The sequence below is a fragment of the Hibiscus syriacus genome, unplaced genomic scaffold (assembly GCF_006381635.1).
Source record: "Hibiscus syriacus cultivar Baekdansim isolate YM2019G1 unplaced genomic scaffold, ASM638163v2 tig00005406_pilon, whole genome shotgun sequence".
NCBI classification, from domain to species: Eukaryota; Viridiplantae; Streptophyta; class Magnoliopsida; order Malvales; family Malvaceae; genus Hibiscus; species Hibiscus syriacus.
In genome coordinates this window covers 5,830,280-5,843,177 of record NW_024062056.1, presented here as the reverse complement: position 1 = coordinate 5,843,177, position 12,898 = coordinate 5,830,280, and the positions used below count along the sequence as shown (strand labels likewise).

Below are 12,898 nucleotides of genomic sequence, written 5' to 3'. Positions count from 1 at the left end.
TTCGCGATACAACACCCATTTCCAGTATATGTTTCCGTAGACAAGTCATAGGTGTCACATGACTTTTAAAAACATTTACCCATTTGTAAAACCGATGAAATTTTGTTTCGAAATTTAAAACCAAAACATTTTAGTACAACAATAAAACAGTCGTTGAAACATATTACCGAAGCTATCGTTTTAAATACATTCCAAAGCATTTTTCTTGATTTTGACTACATGCCAACAATTTTCAAAATAAACATGATTGTCCTATTGTTACTGATGAGAGTCAACTTAGATTGATGATAGCTACTGCTACTGTTGCACTCCTTACTCGGCTAGTCTTTGCTTTTACCTACGTGTGAAATCAACACACGTTAAGTATTTACTTAGTGAGACATAATATTATAAAAAAACGTTAGTATATACATAAATATAGCATGGTTCGAACTAAATTATATACTCTATAAGGATCAAATAAATCCCTATCATTTAAACCAAATTTCTTCCGTACAATCATCGTAATGATTCTTATTATGTCCTCCATACCCATCTTTCTGTACATTTCCACCCATTATTCTTTAGTAATTATTAATTCTTTTCATTTATGGCATCCTTTCATGCCGATAATACACCGTTAGGCATTTTATTTAGTACATCCTTTCATGCCAGTAATGCACCGTTATTCATCTAACTTGCATTATTCTTTCATCCAAAGGCATTTAACCTTCCATTTAACTTGCATTATCAGCACCTTTCTGCCAAATGCACAGTTAGGCATATATTCTTTTATTTTAGAGCAGTTCTTACTATAATAATTATTCATAATATCAATTAACTATTTAATTTCATTATAAATTATTTAGTTTGCACCCGTAGTGCCAATACAATAATTCACCACCTCATTAAGAATTACGTGGGGATGCACACCTAATGTCAATAAGGAAATTCATAATCTCATTATGAATTTCTTAGTTTTACACACACAGTGCCCATACGGAAATTCATAAACTTGTTATGAATTTCTTAGTTTTGCACATAGTGCCCATAAGGAAATTCATAAACTTATTATGAATTTCTTAGTTTTGCACACACAGTGTCCATACGGAAATTCATAAACTTATTATGAATTTCTTAGTTTGCACATATAGTGTTATTCGATAATCACCATACATACATTAAGCAACATGCATCTATGACTATCACAACATATAAATACATAATAAATGCACTCACCTGTCTTACCTCACTATTATATCCCAAAACGCAAATCTGATTACTCAACTACTTTGCCTTTGCCTTTCGTTTTGCTTGAGTCTGGAGCTTGATTTCGATCTACTCAAGCATCCATTAAAGACACGTACAATATCAAATGTTAGTATATTCCCTAACATTTATACTTACACAATACTCAGTCTTTTTCATTCTTAAAACATTTCCACCTCAAACTGATAGAAGAACATACATGCTCACTACTTATAAGTGCACATCTCAGTCTTTTTCATTCCTAAATCATTTCCACCTCAAACTTGCTAAGAAGTTTGAGAAATAATGGACTAATGTTGTCATAAAGCACCTGAATAGCCAACTTATAACAGTTAATTTGCTTAGCTCATTGTACATTAAGGAGAAACCAAGAAGCAACCATAGAACACCATTCATTATTCAACCATTCATAAAATAAATATGGAGTTAACTTGTTAGAAAGAACACCTGCAGTATGCCCATCAATCTCATTCAATCAATATCCACCCCATATGTTAAATTCTTGATGCCATGGAAGAAGCCTCCTGTTAGTGATTAGAAATTACATATTATGAGACAATTGTATACGAAATTAGAAAAATAAATTACCCATGTGATACATTTATCAATAGATTACTCAAACACACAGCATAATCATTTAATGTTAGAGGTCTGCCATATAAGTGTTGTAAGAAAATCCATACATATATCCATCAGCCATGATATGTTGTACAGGGTTAAAGAAATGAAGAGCCACCTTATAAAAAAGTCCTAATATCAGAATCTTCAATGCCCATAATATTGCCTTTCTAGTTGCAGTAACTCTGCAGGACACTCTCTGCGCAAAGAATAAAACAGTTACTGCTAAACCAGTAAGATCATAGCAGTATGATGTGATATAAGAATTATTTCTGCTTCCTAACAGAGCATGAAAGTGGAAAGATCCATTAATCTCTTTGTTTTTTGAGTACACATGATCCATTAATCTCATTTTACAGGTATCGATAATGCCGCGCTCCCGGTCCATTGTGTAAAATCAGGAAGCTAAGAGTTCAAATTGAAATCTATAAAAAGATGAAAACAAAACCTTAAACATGAAAGCAAGCAAACGAGAATTTAGTGATGAATAAATTTCTGGATTTTTTATCGACAGGATTTTACCTGAACTCTCCTCTCTGTACTTTATCTATATTTTCCTTTCAAAGCCAACTAAAGAGGTGAAACGTAAACTCTTATCTTCCGCAAGAATTCCAAACTCAATTGGAAGTGGAATGGTTGGAACCAGGATTTATTAACTCAGAGCTGTTGAGTTTCGGGAGAGAAGAAGAGGAGGAAGAAAAAGATGCACAGACCACAGTATACGATATTTAGCTTGAAAGATAAAATGCCTTTCCTTCATATGCTTCAAAGCGTTGAACTTGAGTTGGTCATGTGAGTTGATATCTCACATCGGTGGTTCTTGGGGAATAAGGGGTAAAGTAAGTGTATAAAAGGGGATGAGTTTCAGCGAATGAAAATTAACCTGTTCTCGAGCTTGAATCGAGCTCAAAACCGAGCTTCAAATCGAGCTCGAGTCTCGAGCTTCAAATCGAGCTCGAGTCTCGAGCTTCAATCGAGCTTTCAAAATTGTTTTGAGTTCGAGTTGAGCTAATAATTTTTAGATTTTGAGTTTTCGAATCGAGTTGAGCTTATGTTTAAAGTTTTCGAGTTTGAGTCAAGTTCAGCAATGCTCGACTCGGCTCGTTTACACCCTTAATCATAGTCAGACTGGAGGGATACCAAATCTACTTCATACTTCGTACATCCCGTTTGGCGTGGTTTTTTAAAAACATTTTCGGTAAAAAAAATATGTTTCGATCGTAAAATCAATGTCAAATGAGTAAAAAATATTATGATGGAAACTGTAGTTTTAAATTAACTGCAAAAGCTATGATTTCTAATTTTTTAAGTTTTAACTTTACGTTTGGAAATAAATTATAATTTTAGCTTTACTGATGCATGAGCTTACTCAATTATAATTTAATGTGTGTCTATAATAGATATTTTATTTATTCAAATTAATTTTTTAACAATAATCTCGAACAGTTAAATTTTAAACTGCATTTTTAAAATTTTGTTTCTACATCACTCTTAAAAGACAATTTTCAAAAGTTGCGCCAAACTTGCCTATAGTCTTCATAGCATCAACCAATTAATATGGAAAATCTAAAACTATAACAATAAAATACACAAATAATCCTTCGACTATAGGATGATATTTTACTAAGTCATTAAACTATTAAAATTATAAAATAATTATCTGATTATTAAAATTATAAAATGCTCACATGAGTATTTATATGTTGTAATTCATCTTTTTTCATTAAAAAATTATCGGTCATCTAAGATAGACGTGAACCTACTGGCTAGGATATGATAAAATTTTATCACAAGATTATTTGAGTTGTATTTTATAGATCGACTCTCTGTTTATATTATATCATCGTATCAGTGCTTGAATCATTATGACGTTGAGTCAATGCTTGAAAGCAACATCAATGTTAATAGATATTAATAAAAATATAATTTTTATCATATCTCAGTCAACATATTAACGTTTAGGTCAGACGACTATCAATTTTTTAACAAAAAATAATAAATTTAAAACATACAAATAATCATATATGAAATTTGTAACTCAAATAATTTGAAAACTCAACAAAATATTGCTAGAAATGATGGAGTTTGATTATAAATGATTGACTACATCCATTATATGTTAGGAAAAATAGGAGATTAAATTGGGGAGTAGAAACAGCGGTGGCTCTTTAAATGGGGAAAAGGCAGAAAAGAGGAGGCAGTGGGCAAAGTAAAGTTGGGCAAGCAGATGAGGGTGCTGCGTAAGCGCTTACGTTAAAAAGGGCATAATATCAAGAGTCAATCTGCGCTAAACCAACCGTGTGGACCTCTCGGTCTGTCTCCCTCTCGCTTCTTCTTACCAATATCCCATTTGTTTTAATTTCGCTAATGAAAGCCTATTCCAATTTGCCTAGAGGACTTTCGTTTTGATTTCCTTTTTTCTACTAAAATAACATGATCAACAAAATAAAATCAAAACTTTTATATTTATATAGACTCTAGTTAGGGTTAGACTTCCACACACACACACACACACACATATATATATATATATATATATATATATATATATATATATATATTTAAGTTGATTTATTAAATTTAAAAAATCCCATTTTAAACTATTTTCGATTTAAGATCCTTTGATCTATGAGCTAAAAATTAGCTGACCTTATTCTCATATGTAATAGAGTAAGGGGGAGGTAGGATAGTAGGCTGCCCCCACAGGAGACTACAATTTTTTTTAATGAAAGAGGGCTTAAAAGTCAATGTCGAAACGGTCCCCGCCGGTTTTTTAAGGCTTTTTCAGAAATCGATCCTACTTAATATTGGGACATGTTGAGTTTTAAAATAGACAAAATTGGAGTCGCAATCGAATTTTGGGTTAGGTAAACCGAATACCTAAAAATATATTTTAAAATAATTTTAAGAAAAATAATTTTAAAAGATAAAAAAATCGATCTGCGTTTGACCAGAAATTCAATTTGAAAACGGGTTCGGGAGTCGGTTACGTTTGGGGAATGATTAGCACCCCCACAATGCCCAAAAATTGGTACTTACATAATTATACGTCATCTAATTTATTGAAATTGACAAATTCGAATAATATTTAAAATATGATATAATTTTTTTAGAAAAATAAAAGGGATAATATTTTATAGAAATAATCTTTGAAAATATCTTCCTATGCAATTAAGGAGATATTTTTATGGATTACTTATAAAAAATAATATTTCCCTAAATTTATATATAATAAAATAAATATATGACTAAAGGATTAAATTAATAAATATAATAAATTTAGTGATTAAATTATCAAACTATAAAAGATCAATACAATATTGTAAATACTTAATATATTAGGTACTACAATTGTAAATAAATCAAAATATTATTTAAAATTAAATTCGGGGATTAAATTATAAAGTCTCTAAAGTAATAGCCCTAAACATAAATATCATGAAATAGAGGTACTAGAATAATAATTTAACCATAATTACTATTCGGGATTAAAATATAAATTATTAAAATTAAAGGACTAAATTTGATATTTACCACAAAATATATATAAACACGATTAGTGACTAAAATAGAAATAAAAAAAATTCAAAAGCCAAATTAAAATATATGTATGTCAATTTCCAGTGACTAAATTGTAAAGTTTACATAGTATAGGGACCATGAGAATGATTTACCCACGCACTAAATACACAGATAATCCCTTCCCAAAATGATATCGTTTGGGGAGGGATATAAATAGGCCAAAATCGACCCTAAATGGTCTAAAGCTTTCATTTTCTCATTTATGCTTCTCTCTCTAAATTCCCTCGTCGGAGGGAAGCCGGTCACCACGAGCCACTGTCCGCCAATGATTCTGGCCGGCGGCCGAGAAAATACCCCAAAATAACCTCTATACTTCCCTAAACCTGAACCCAGCCTCCCAGTTCCCTAAAAAGTTGTCAATCGACCTAGATATAAATAGATACCTTCGAGTAGATGACTTTCCAACAACGTTTGGATAACTCCTACTACCGTGGGTAAGCTTCTCCTCTCTCTATTTTCCTTTTATTTTTCCCATCGAATATTTGTTTGTGTGGTTGCCGGTATTTCTATTTTTTCCTCTATGTTTCTGTTCGCTCCCTACTGATGTCGTCTTTTTTTCCTTACAGATGAGTTGAGTCCCTTTTATAGGGCTCGAGGTGCGTTGTTCGGGCCGGTCGAATGGATAAAGCCTGGTGAGTCATCAGAGCTATGGTGGTGGCTCACCATAGGGGCAACTACGACTAGCTGGGTGCATTCAATGTACCCAGATCTTCGGATAAGGTCGGTGGTACGACGACTGCGTGGCAGTATCGGAGTGGAACATCTGGCGCTGGAGGCTGCACTAGCTTATCTTCAGGCTAAAGCGGTGGCAGCTCATAACCTTAGGGTTATGATGAAACCCTAGGGTTTCATTAGGATCATTCTGGGCTGCTGGATCTCTCACAGATCCAACGGCTGAAGAGGCTGGTGGTTTGAGGCTGAGTGCGAAACCCTAACCAAGTTCAGGCCTTACTAGGTCTGGCTTCTGAGGTCGGATTTGTCTAGGCTTATAAATGGGCTTCGGGTTTTGTTATATTAGGCTTCTAGGTTTTTATTTTGGGCATGTAATAAAATTATCATTTAATAATAATAATAATAATAATAATATAACAACTGGGACAAAAACCACTCTCAACAGCTGCCCCTCTTTGCTCATTCTTGTGTCAACAAGAATAGGGCAAGATGAAAAGACAAGAAGTTTTTGTCCAGTTGACTTCATGTTTTGATGGGAAATCTACTTCACTATTCTTTAAGTAAGATAGAATCCAAGGGAAGACGAGTCTGCTCCACTATTCTTTCAAGGAGATAAGACTCGAGAAATCTTTGTAAAACGGATTTGCTCCACTCTTCTTTCAGGGAGATAAGATCCTAGGGAAGACGAATCTGCTCCACTCATCTTTTAGGGAGATAAGACTCGAGAAATCTAACGAAAATGGATCTTTTACACTCTTCTTTCAAGGAGATAAGATCCAAAGGAAGACGAATCTGCTCCACTCTTCTTTCAAGGAGATAAGACTCGAAAAATCTAACAAAAACGGATCTGCTCCACTCTTTTTTCAGGGAGATAGAATCCAAGGAAAGACGAATTTGTTCCACTATTCTTTCAGGGAGATAAGACTCGAGAAATCTTTGAAAACGGGTCTGATCCACTCTTCTTTCAGGGAGATAGAATCTAAAGAAAGACAAATCTGCTCCACTCTTCTTTCAAGGAGATAAAATACAAGGAAAGACGAATCTACTTTACTCTTCTTTCAGGGAGATAAGACTCAAGATTGATTTGTTTCACTACTCTTCCGTGAAGGCTAAGAAGAAATATGTTCCACTACTCTTTCGTGGAGATCAGACTCAAGATTGATTTTCTTCACTACTCTTCCGTGAAGGCTTAAGATTGATTTTCTTCACTACTCTTTCGTGAAGGCTTAGATTGATTTGCTTTACTACTCTTCCGTGAAGACTTAGATTGATTTGCTTCATTATTGTTCCGTGAAGGCTTAGATTTATTTGCTTCACTACTCTTCCGTGAAGGCTTAAGATTGATTTGCTTCACTACTCTTCCTTGAAGGCTTAGATTGATTTGTTTCACTACTCTTCCATGAAGGCTTAGATTGATTTGCTTCACTACTCTTCCGTGAAGGCTTAAATTGGTTTGCTCCACTACTCTTCCGTGAAGGCTTAAATTGATTTTCTCCACTACTCTTCCGTGAAGGCTTAGGTTGATTTGCTTCACTACTCATCCGTGAAGGCTTAGGTTGATTTTATTCACTACTCTTTCGTGAAGGCTTAAGTTGATTTGCTTCACTACTCTTCCGTGAAGGCTTAGATTGATTTGCTTCACTACTCTTCCGTGAGGGCTTAAGTTGATTTGCTTCATTACTCTTTCGTGAAGGCTTAGATTGATTTGATTCACTACTCTTCCTTGACGGCTTAAATTGATTTGCTTCACTACTCTTTCGTGAAGGCTTAGATTCGAGGTTGATTTGATTTGTTGTTTTCCCAGGAAGACCAAATTTGGGATGAGAAGAATATGTTCCACTACTCTTCTGTGGAGATCAGACTCGAAGTTGATTTGATTCGATGCTTTTCAGGAAGACCAAATCTGCAATATTGACTTCTCTTCACAAGGAAGTCAGGGATTAACTCTACTGGGGAGTCATAAATAACAAAGGTTGACTTCTCTTCATGATGAAGTCAAAGATTGGCTCCACTGGGGAGTCAGGGATAACAAAGATTGACTTCTCTTTACGAGGAAATCAAGGATAAAAAATATTGACTTCTCTTCACTAGGAAGTCAATGGTTGACTTCTCTTCATGAAAAAGTCAAAGATTGGCTCCTTTAGGGATTTAAAAATAACAACAATTGACTTCTCTTCATGAGGAAGTCAAGGATTGACTCTAGGAAACAAAATTGAGTTTCCTAGAAAACAAGTTCTCAAATCCGTGATTGGAGTTTCTAGGGAAACCATCTTAAGATAAACAAAATTTTCTCAAAACATATATTACATACATTATCATGAGGAAAATTTTATCATGATGTATGAAATGATGTATGATGCAATGACACAAATTCATGTATCATGTATGAATGCATATTTTCTTGATCCGTGAAGGGATAATTACAACATCGATCTTCATTCTTTTCCTACTTTTTGTGTACTCTTGCAAGTCTCGATATGTGCCAATTTCTTCTTACCTCCGACAAATTCTTGCCTCTGATAAGATTGGCTTTCTTTCCCTGAACTTATATAGAAATCCAATAAAGCTATTCTCTTTGAAAGGAGTATCTACCATCTTGGAAAAATAGTGTCTGTTTTAATTTGACTCTTGAAAGACATCAAAAGGGTGATCTATCCTAATTCCTTTCATGCATCCACATCTAGTCGGACCTCAAACAAGGCTTTTTGTACCACATCATACCGAGAGGTTTAACAACAACTTATCATTCAATCTTAGTTGGCTCTACTAGTTTGTTGTTGTTAAAAAATTACAGTGCCCATTCCGTAGAAAGAAATCTTCACCATTTATTACTTTTAACATTGGGAGTTGTAGAAGACAACTTTCATCTTGAATGAAAAGATGGAAACCACATGATCGTAACATTAGTTCAACACCATAATTATTGGTTCGTAAAACATTTGACAACACATTCATCCTTTACTGTGGTTTCTGCCTAGATTTTTCAACCAGGGAAGCTCTTTACATGGTTTTCAGAGCTTTTGTATGTTGTTACATGGACACAAAAGAACAAACCTCAGTAGGAATACAAGTGGGATGCTTTGACTCGCCATCATTAATGTATTTGAACTTACCAGAATAATGCAACTGTATGTTGTGATAACAAATCACATGATCATATATAGTAAGCTCCACTATCCCTGCTTCACCATTTTCATTCTTCACACCTTTCTATCTCAATAAATGTCTGCTAAAATCAATGATCTTATATTCTTGTATGATATAGGCCTTCAAAATGCCCCAACATTTGTTGATACAAGTGTTCAAAATACCCCAACATTATTTCACACTAGTATAGGCCATCAAAATGCCCCAATATTTCTTATTTCTGGATGATATGGGCCTTAAAAATACCCTCAACATTCCAAACCGTAAAGCTCACTCTCAATGTCTGTTTGATTTGAAACTTATGATCCCCACAAGGTCTGGTTTCGATAATGCCCAAAGTGGGTAATTGTGCATTTTTTCGAGTTACTAAATAATAGTGTTATCAAGTAGCTGGAGGGCTTCTCTAAAATAATTTTTATGGATAAATAAAAGGTATATTATTTTATACAAATAATCCTTAAAAATATCTTCCTAGCCAGTTAAAGAGATATTTTTATGGATTACTCATAAAAAATAATATTTCCCTAAATTTATATATAATAAAATAAATATATGACTAAAGGATTAAAATAATAAATATAATAAATTTAGTGATTAAATTATCAAACTATAAAAGATCAAGGCAATTATTATATATACTTAATATATTAGGTACTACAATTGTAAATAAACCAAAATATTATTTAAAATTAATTTGGGGATTAAATTATAATGTCTCTAAAGTAATAGACCTAAACATAAATCTCATAAAATAGAGATACTGGAATAATAATTTAACCCTAATTACTATTCAGGATTAAAATGTAAATTATTAAAATTAAAGGATTAAATCTGATATTTACCACAAATATATATAAATATGATTAATGACTAAAATAGAAATAAAATAAAATTCAAAAGCCAAATTAAAATATACGAAAATCAATTTTTAGTGACTAAATTATAAAGTTTACAAAGTATAAGGACCGTAAGAATGATTTATCCACGCGCTAAATACATAGATAATCCCTCCCCAAAACGATGTCGTTTGGGGAGGCATAAAATAGGCCAAAAACGGCCCTAAATGTCCTAAAGCTTTCATTTTATCCTTTCTGCTTCTCTCTCTAAGAGAGAGAAACTCTGGCTTCTCTCTAAATTCCCTCGTCGGAGGAAAATTGGAGGGAAGCCAGTCACCATGAGCCACCGTCCACTAGCCGGCGACCGAGAAAATACCCCAAAATAACCTCTGTCATTCCCTAAACCTGAATACGGCCTCTCATTTCCCTAAAAAGTTGTTAATCGACCTATATCAAATTGGGCTCTGTAATTGGGCTTCGAGTTTTGTTGTATTGGGCTTCTGGATTTTATTTTGGATTTGTAATAAAATTATTATTTAATAATAATAATAATAATAATAATAATAATAATAATTTAACAACTGGGACAAAACCAACTATCAACAGTCAATACAAAGATTAATTTCTAAAATACGGAGGGACATTAAGGTCCATGTCAAGCAAATTGACAACTCAATGGGAGGGGTCGAAAGGATAGAGGTAACCCCATCGATAGAGGGAGGCATCTTTGCCAAAAAAATCAGCAGGGAAGTTTTCTTCGCGACGAATCAAGATAAATTCAATGAACCATGCTCTAGAAGTAAACTGGGATATAGCTCGGACAAGAGTGAGAGGGCTCAAATGGGCAGTAGGCAATGTAACAAGTTTGAATGCTTCCTTATAGTCAGTTTGACATTGTAACCACTCGAAATCGGTGGACGATGCAATACATAAGCCTTCCAATATGCCCCAAAGCTTGGCATGGAGAGGATGGGAAATTCCAGCATATTCATTAAACTCAGCCAGCCAGTTGCCTTGACAGACTCGAATAAGACCTCCAGCTGAAGCTATAGAAGAAGGAGCCGAAACAGATCCATCTGTTTTGAGAGTGACCCATCTTGTAGGAGTAGGATTCTATCGGACTTCCTGTTGTATAGTAGAAAAAGGCAAACTAGAACCAAGTTGCTGGTGATTCTTGTGAAAGAAAGTAGCCCAAGATTTGCTTTGATCGAGAAGTGTTTTGTTCGATGTGGTTTGTCCCGAGAAAATCGTGGATTATTCAACCATGGCCTTCAAGCCTTTGTCAAGATTTTCCCGTGTAAGCACCAGCTGGGATAGACGGCTGATAGTTATCATCTAGTTGAATGACTTGATGTTTTGAACGGTCTAGGAGAGTCATGGAGTTGGTCTTGGGAGCAAGAGTAGGACGAGTTCACTTAGAGGTAGAAACCTCATAACCACGACTTGTCCAAGTACGTGAATTCTGCATGGGGAAATAGTAATTTCATGTTGACTTTCAGACTTGTATTAATCATAATACCTGACTTTTTAAGACCCGAGGAATTGGCAATCTTCTTGGAAAGAATAGGGGCTTTCCCTTTTGCTTTGGGATTGATTTGAGGAACAGTGAAAGGGTCTTTAGTAACTTGTACAGAATGCGAGGGAGACGAGTTGTCCGTGATTTTCTTACTAGAATCTTTCGGTACTAATTGCAAGTAAGATATGGCTAGCTGAATCTATGGAGTCGAATCGAAGACAAAATTATTTCGGGATTATGGGATCAACAATTTTATTAGCATGATTGGAGGCGAGATTGGCACGGGATGGTCGTTTTTTCGTTTCACAAGCATCCAGGGACTGAAAGGGTCAATCGGCACAGGATTTACCGTCGACGAAGTAACCGACTCGCTATTCTTTTGTTGCATAGGCTCTGCGAAAGATTGCGGTTGCAACTTAGGACAAATATCTTTGAGGTGTTCGTATATACCACAGTGGAAGCAGACCGTTGGGAGAGACTCATATTCGATAACTTGTAGGCGACCATTGATGATGAGTTTGGAGACCAAAGGTTTCCGAAGGTTGATACTGATAGCTATACGAGCAAATCGACCTCTGAATCCATTATCAGTTTGGAAATCCATTTTAATGACATATCCAATTTGGGTTCCAATTCCTTCTATAAAGATGTGTTTGTAAAGAGTGATTGGTAAAACCGGTAGCCGAATCCAAGCCATAAGACGGTTGGTGTAACACGCCCAACCCGTATCCGACTCGAATACGAATATGAGGTGTCACATTGACTTTTCAAATCGTTTACTTTTAAAATATAGTTGAAAATTTAAACTTTTATTTATATAAAAATAGTGGAAACCTTAATCAAAAGTAACTGACGAAAGTCTAAACTCAATTTGAAATTATAACTCTATAATTTACATAAATACAATAAGGTTTGTTTACAAAACTGATCAGAGCATATACGATTCAAACCGTTAATTACATGCCAACCATATTCTATATAACAAAATACCTAAGGTTTAATTCTTTTCTGATCTGATCTTCTGAAAGGAGATGTTGTCATGACTTGCTTAGCTTTGCTCTTCTTGCTTCTCTAAACCTACGTGTGAAACACTCACACGCTAAGTCTTTGACTTAGTGAGGCATATAATGGATAAATGGAACATTAAAACATGTAATAATATAATTAACTTTTATAAACATAATAAGTACAGAAACTATCATACACTTCACCCAAAAAGAACATGTAATATTATACACGGTTCATTCATGTTATTTATTTTAATATCTCATGATACATT

General features: G+C 34.3%; 1 long non-coding RNA gene across 1 annotated transcript; it reads right to left on the bottom strand.

Annotated features, from left to right (window-relative positions):
* Positions 1-300: 300 nt before the first annotated feature.
* On the bottom strand, positions 301-2,629 carry LOC120199275. Its single transcript, XR_005523447.1, has 5 exons — positions 2,389-2,629; positions 1,985-2,065; positions 1,696-1,772; positions 1,219-1,317; positions 301-337 (listed from the first exon to the last, which is right to left on the bottom strand). It is a non-coding gene; the product is annotated as an uncharacterized LOC120199275 (long non-coding RNA).
* Between the last annotated feature and the right edge of the window lie 10,269 nt (positions 2,630-12,898).